This window comes from Amia ocellicauda, chromosome 17 (assembly GCF_036373705.1).
Source record: "Amia ocellicauda isolate fAmiCal2 chromosome 17, fAmiCal2.hap1, whole genome shotgun sequence".
NCBI lineage: Eukaryota > Metazoa > Chordata > Actinopteri > Amiiformes > Amiidae > Amia > Amia ocellicauda.
In genome coordinates this window covers 22,906,768-22,913,439 of record NC_089866.1, presented here as the reverse complement: position 1 = coordinate 22,913,439, position 6,672 = coordinate 22,906,768, and positions in this window count along the sequence as shown.

Genomic DNA, 6,672 nt, shown 5'->3' with positions numbered 1-6,672 from the left:
AATGATTGTAGAGGGAATTGTTTCAAGATGCATGCAAGTGTGCTGGTTTTATAGTCTGAATCTGAAGAAAGGGGTGGAGGAGAGCAAACCATGTATCTGTCTCCCTGTCACTGTCACACTCTGTTAGGTATCTTTGCTGAGCAGGGCTTATTTTTAAATTTGATATTAATCAGGGAACTGTAACATGTGCCATGAACATTAAGAAAATCAGGTCTAAACCTGAAATCTTCAAAACTGTGGCCACCTTTCAAAAACAACCTGATCTGATTTGGTGGAGTAGAATAGTTGATATGTTACACATTTAATGTTTCCCAACAAACCTAGAGTCTCTTCCTCAGGATACACATAGTTAGGGCTAGACCAAATTAAGACTCCAAAGTGCCCTTTTTGTTGTTGTTGTTTTTGTACGCACTGGCCACAAGTCGTTGTTCTAAAAGTAACTGAATTGCCCAGTCCATCCAGGCAATGCGCAGACTTGTCTTTCTACTGCCATTACTCACAGAGCTCGCCAGTTGTTTTTCCCAGTCTGCAAGCCTGTTCGAATCTCGCGCCCGATATCCAAAACCAGGCCTGTGCGCACGAGACAGAGTGGAGTTTCAGCGTCACTCATCCCCAGATTCAGTCAACACCATCCCTTCACCTGGGAGTTGGATGACATTTCACAGACAGGGAACCAGCCACAGGTAGTTTCTATTCGCTAACAAGCCGTGCCAACATAATATGTAGCAACATACAAGAATCGTGGCCATTCATGTTTGTCAATAAGCAAAGAATGAAAGAAAATATGTTTTGGGTCATAATTTAAATTTTAACACTTTTTGAATAGTTTAAACCCTGTACTTCATTGTAATGTATAACAAAGGTAAGGTGGTATAACAAATATATGAACATAATTGCAGTAGGGTACAGTACTGTAACGTTTCTGACTTTGCTGGAAGTGAGATGCTCTGAATCATCAACTTATTTTGGGAAATTGATAATGAAAGGACATCAGATAGGATGTACTACTATGGTATAGCAATTGTACTTTTCACAATATTTTATAAATTTTCTCATTGCTGGCTTATTTTAGGGATTGTGTATAGCAGTGAGTAAGTGACCTTCAGGAGACCATCAACATCCCTGGTCCTCCACTGGATCAAAGTTTTAGCCGGGTAGGATACATGCTATGGAGTTGGGTTGGATAAGCTATAGTAATGGTAGGTTATAGTTTCTTAGAATCTCCTATTTTGACTGGAATTGTGTTGGACATAATTATTGCAGCATTTAAATTATGTTTCAAAATAGTTTGGCAAAATACTTGACTCATTGTTCTACCTTCCCCTCTTCTCAATGACATACATAAACATGTTAACCAAATAATAATAATAGTAGCCTATGTAACCAAACAGAATAATTAAATTGCAAATTAAGTAATCTTTAAAAACCATTCATGCTCATATCATAATAGGTCAATACAATATTGTATACCATGTAGACCTATACTTTAAATCAACATTGCATTACTTCCCTCTAGTGACCTATACTATATCAATCATGACAGTTTTAAAGATCAAAACTGTTTTTCATTAATTTTGATCACTTGGTGGTTGTAGTGCAATGCTCCGTAAATAAATAAATAAGAAAAAGAAGGAGAGGGAGCAACAGCAGGTATATTGAAATGTGTGAGAAAGTCGGACCTTGCCAGCCTGTTATGACATTCCCAAAAAATGCAGACGGGCGGTCTTTCCTGAGGAGATGGTACACAGATCGCCTATGGTTGGAGTATTCACCAAAAAATTATGCCATGTACTGCTGTAGCTGTCGCATTTTTCGTAAAGAAGAAAAACTCAAGAACAAAACAGCCTGAAAGACAGTAGGCATAGATAGATGGAGGAGTGTCATTGGAAAAATTAAAGAGCATGCCAGCACAGAGGCCCATATGATGAGTATGGTGAGATGGAACATATACTTAAAAAAAGCTCTACAAGCTTCTTTTGATACATATTCAGGGGAAACCAACATGAGACAGAGAAAGACAAAGGAACAAGGAAATCCTGACACGTTTGATTGACATCACCTTGTATCTGGCACGACAGGGGCAAGCTTTTAGAGGAGATGATGAGTCAAGCTCAAGTGCCAACCTTCCTTGAACTTGTGAAAACGTTGGCCCTGTACGATAGCGTAATGAAACTGCATTTGGATGCCATCCAGGAAAAACAAGCCTCCATCAAAAGACCCCAAGTGTCCCTTCTCTCAAACAGGAGCCAGAATTACATGATAAGGTCCTTGGGTACCTTCATTAGGAGGGAAATATAGAAGGAAATTGAAGATGTTGAAATCTTCTCCATCCTTCTGGTTTCCTTTGTAGTTCGCTACATAAGTGATATGGAAATTAAGGAGCGTTTTCTCCAGGTCTGCAATGTTGAGTCCACAACAGGAAAAGAGTTGGAGAATGTTGTCATCTCTCTCTTTCAGGAAAATAGACTTGACTTGAAGAACATCAGGGGCCAAGGATATGATGTGGCCGCAAACAGGAGCGGAATGTACAATGGTCTACAGTCCCGGATCCGTAAACACAATGAAAAGGCTCTTTATGTTCATTGCCAGGCACACTGCTTGAATCTGGTCCTGGTTGAGAGTGCAAAGTCCAATGTTCACTTTGTGACATTTTTCTCCTTGGTGGAGAAAGTGTACGTCTTCTGCATCAGCTCCACAGAGAGGCATACAGCATCTTTAAAGTGCCAGTAGTCCTTGTATCCTGGTCAGGGTGCTGTTGAGCTGCAGAAGTTGTCTGACACTCAGTGGGCCTGCCGAGAAAGATCCCTGACGGCCCTCAAGATGGTTCTGAAAGCTTTAATCAAGCTGCTGACAGACATCAGTGAGTCAGACCCACCCGACACAGCTGCTGGGGATGCAAAGATGTACCTGAAGGCTATCAACTTTGAATTCCTTGTTTGCTTAGAAATCACCACCCCAGTGTTCCAGGTAACTGGAGTGGCCTCTGATGCTCTGCAACAAAAAGATCTGGATCTCTCCACTGCCACAGTTACTGACGGAGTGCTGGACACAGTGAAGAATCTGAGGTCTGAGGAGGAATTTAAAACCATATTCCACAAAGCCATTGAAAAGGCAGAAGATGCAGATATCGACATTCCCACAGTACCTCCTGGCCAGGAAAGTACCAGCATGATACCTGCATAGTGCCACAGCTGCTCAAGACAGCCATACTTTCCAAACTGTTGAGGAGTTATACTGGGAAAAGGCGTTCTTCACTTTCCTGGATACAATCACAGAGGAACTCAGAAGATTTAAAGAAGATGGGAGAATGCCCATAGGAAAAATTCTGCAGTCATTCCACAGCCTGACAGTTCATGACAACTGGGTGGACACACCAAACACAGAGGCTGCCCACGCTATACACACTGTGTGACGTATGGTGTTGAGAAGGAGCAGCAACTGAAGACTGAGCTGAAGGTGTACCATACCACCTTCAAGTCAAGCATCATGAAGACTATGCTTTCCACTCTAAAAGAAACCAGTGGCCAGCCATTTTCCCTACACTGGTAGAAATGCTTAGGGTATATGCAACTCTGCCTGTGTCAACTTCAACTGTGGAGAAATCCTTTTCAAAAATTATGTTAATTAAGAACCAACTCCAAAGTCCCTGCTTAGAGGAGAGACTCTCAGACCTTCTCCTCATAGCCATAGAGAGGGACATTGCAGTGGATCACAGTGAGGTCATAAACTTCTTCAAGCATATGGCTCACAGAAGATTGCTGTTGTAATTAGGTTTAAAGAAGAGCTGAAACCCTGTTTACATTTTATTTGTATGTTTCCTTTATTTATTCCTATCACATGCCAACTTGGTGGGCACACAGACGCTAACCAGTACCTAGGCCAGACAACAACTTATGTTGTTGAGAAGTTTTAGAGTTTACAACACTAAGATGCAAGACTGTTTGCTCTAAGCTTCCTTTAATATGAGCACATTTTTTTTATGTTTTTCATGTCTTAGATTAAAAGTTCTATAAGTAAACTGAAAAATATAAGTACAATGTTATATTTTCTTTATCATTGTTTATTATTACAGTTATTAATAGTGAATAAAACTAAAGCTTTTGAGACCATTATTTTGTTTCATTTAATTTGTCATTAAGATGCGACTATTTATTCATTTTATGTAGGCTTACTAAATAATCTTATAAAAAAAAAAAAAAAAAAAAAAAGTGCCCTTTTTCAGTTTCAGCACATGCCCCCCAAAAGGTCTGTGCACGGCCCTGGAAAGGAGATTATTACCAAGAGAAAATGGAACAGGATTATATGCATTACTTTGCCCCTTCCATGCTTTAGACCTTATTTCACATGATTTAAGGTGTACCTTTAACTATACATATTGTACTTTTTAAATAGTGCTAAAAATCTTCCTGGTGTTCATATACACTTCCCTCTGGTTGTGTAAAAAACATCCAAGACACTTTTTTGGCAGAACATTGACATCCCCTATATTTAGCACTTGCAACAGGGTAAATATTACACCGTGTAATCAAAGTTAATTCTCCAATGAGATCTACATTAATTCATGGGATCTAGTCTGACCCTGCCCAGACACTATGAGGTAGGCAGTCCAAGTCATGACCCATCAACTTTTAATGGTGTTTGTGACCCGAGCAGGGTCCTGCCAGTGCAAGCCTGAAACACCGGGACAAAGGTCTTTATAGAACTTTTTTTTTTTTTTTTCCTGTTCCCAATTTTATATAACCCTTTTTTGTTTGGCAAACTTTTACTGCATTCACTAATCATCAGCAAGGCATTTCTTCCATCACTGGAAGTATAGACTGCCATCGATTCATATTTTCTTTTTCCTGCTCTTGGTTGTTAAAATACTGAATTTAATTAAAATCCCACTTTATGTTTAAATCTATATTTTGTAAATGAGCAAGGGTTTGATTTGAGTTTACACTCAAGTTTAGGTAGAGAAAAATAAAAACAAGCAATTAAAAAGGCCTATTTTATCTACTCTGAATAAGAAGGGATGCGAATGTCATTCTCAGCCATAAATATACAAACACTGATCTGATTGAGCTACAGAAATACCACAGTCATAACATGTCTAAGAAAAAGTCCACCCTCAATATACTTTTACAATTCTTTTATTAAAATGCATAACAAAACAGCAGCAACGTTTTTGGTGACAAATCTTAAGTGAAGGACAACGAAAGTTCTTCTGAACTTCAAGTAAATTTAAATACATTTTAAAACATTTAAATGATGGCAAGTCATACATAAATATATTTAAAATAAAGGATTGGTTATTCATTTACAATCATTGTTGAACATAAGTGATTCCGAATAATGATCAAGTTTTTCAGTTTGGGTCTGTAGGATTATACAGACTAAAGCGCATGCATGACATCTATGCAGATCTGATATTTAAATCAAGTCTTCTGCACAAAACACATGCAAACTGTAACAGGCACAGTTCTATTACACAATAAATAACATTTACCAGGAGATTTTCTTCCTTCGGAAAACTATTAATCTTTAACTGGAGAGATCAAGGCCTTATTTAATTTTTTCCAGCGTTAACATTAGCAGGAGTGTTTACTAACCCAGTATAATAGAAGTGGGGTTCTTTTACCCGTAGAAAGAGTGACTGCGAGTCCTAATGTCATAGGCCGGGCATGACAAGCAATTAGCAGTTAATTGGTCACTATTTATTTATCTATTAGGATTTATTTTCACTTGATTACCGTTTCTGTGCACGGATTTGGTTTTCACAATGGTTTTATTTCTGAAGTATGTTCCTTTACTTATGGTTTGTATTTTTGTGGTTCATTGGCAATTGTACCCAGCCTCAGAGAGGATTTCAACTCAGAGAGAGGGTCAGTCATGGCGCAACTGACCACAGCGCAGCACATACGCCTGGATCCAAACGCAGGCACAGCACAGGAGGGAGGGAGGGAGGAACACAGCAGGGAAAGCGGTGAAGGGCGAAGATCTTCCCGGGAACTGATTATAAAGTAAGCTTGGGAAGCAGCGGACATTGCATGGCAGGAGGTGAAGGAGAAACCCTACGGAGCGTTTAGTACTCTGCTTTATTTCGTGAGAAAGGGGAATAGTTAAGAGGCTACACAAGGCAGGAATTGAACTTTCTTTAATTGAGACTTCTGTCTGGGTATTTAATCTGTCTGTTCACCTAATAGAAAAGGGTCCCCGTGCTGTGTGGTAGACTTACCTGCTTCGGCTTGCTTGCTGTCCTGGTGGTGCCGAGTTGTGCTCGTGGAATAGGAGGATTATTGAACAACTGCATTGGAGTTTGTGCCATTTGAGACTTGATATTTGTTCTTGCCTGCAGTCGTTGGGGGTCCCAGTTGGCTGACGGGTCCTGGCATTACCAAATGGACTTGGTTATATCCTCCGAGGAGGGGGGGGGGGGGGGATTTGGCCTGCATTACTGCACTTTCCTGTGGATGGGAGACTGTAAAACTTGGTTGCTTGTATTTTAGATTAGGAAATTTAGGTTTTATCTATTGTAGGTAGTTCTCATTTTCTTTAGTGGTGTTTTGGGTAAGGTGTTTAGTAGTTTTAGTGCCCAGTTTTATTAAAGGCAACTATTATAGGTTTTAAATTTAAACATTCCAATTAATGTACGCTAGTACATTCATGCCCTGTTCTAGCTAAATAAAGTGT